The sequence below is a fragment of the Penaeus monodon genome, chromosome 19 (assembly GCF_015228065.2).
Source record: "Penaeus monodon isolate SGIC_2016 chromosome 19, NSTDA_Pmon_1, whole genome shotgun sequence".
NCBI classification, from domain to species: Eukaryota; Metazoa; Arthropoda; class Malacostraca; order Decapoda; family Penaeidae; genus Penaeus; species Penaeus monodon.
The window spans coordinates 4,294,331-4,294,798 of NC_051404.1; the positions used below are offsets into that span (position 1 = coordinate 4,294,331).

A 468-nucleotide genomic window follows, 5' to 3' on the forward strand; every position below is an offset into this window, starting at 1 on the left:
ACTGCAAAACGTTCAAAAGAGTACAAGAGATAGCTAACCACGTCGAAAACTAAATTAATTTTCCTCGCAACAATATTACGAACGTACTAAGAACAAGGCAAGAAATAAAAATAAGGGAAACCAATGATCTGAAATTTATCGAGTACTTGGTCAACGACGGGATAACGAGAACTGTCAACGAGGAGTGTTGTTTACCGAACCTTCTACATTTCTCTCAACGCGGAGGAGAAGGCAATACGTTTGGTTTGTAAATTAAGGGCTCAATTTTTCTTTCTTGGAGTTTCGTGGCCGAGGATGATTAACGAGACGAAATTCCGTTTAGAGGAAGGCTTGTGTCTTGAAAGTTCCTCGTGTTAAGAAAGTCTTTAGAATACTGTGATCGATACTGTATGCATATGTGGCTTTATGTGTGTGCGAAAGTGAGATTACAGATATGGATACATTTGATGTTACACATATAGATACATT

At 38.0% G+C, this 468-nt stretch overlaps 1 protein-coding gene across 1 annotated transcript in view; it reads right to left on the reverse strand.

Moving 5' to 3' along the window:
• The window catches only part of LOC119585311, a gene marked incomplete in the record, with an annotated part of 15,901 nt that overhangs the window by 12,372 nt on the left and 3,061 nt on the right, over positions 1-468 (reverse strand).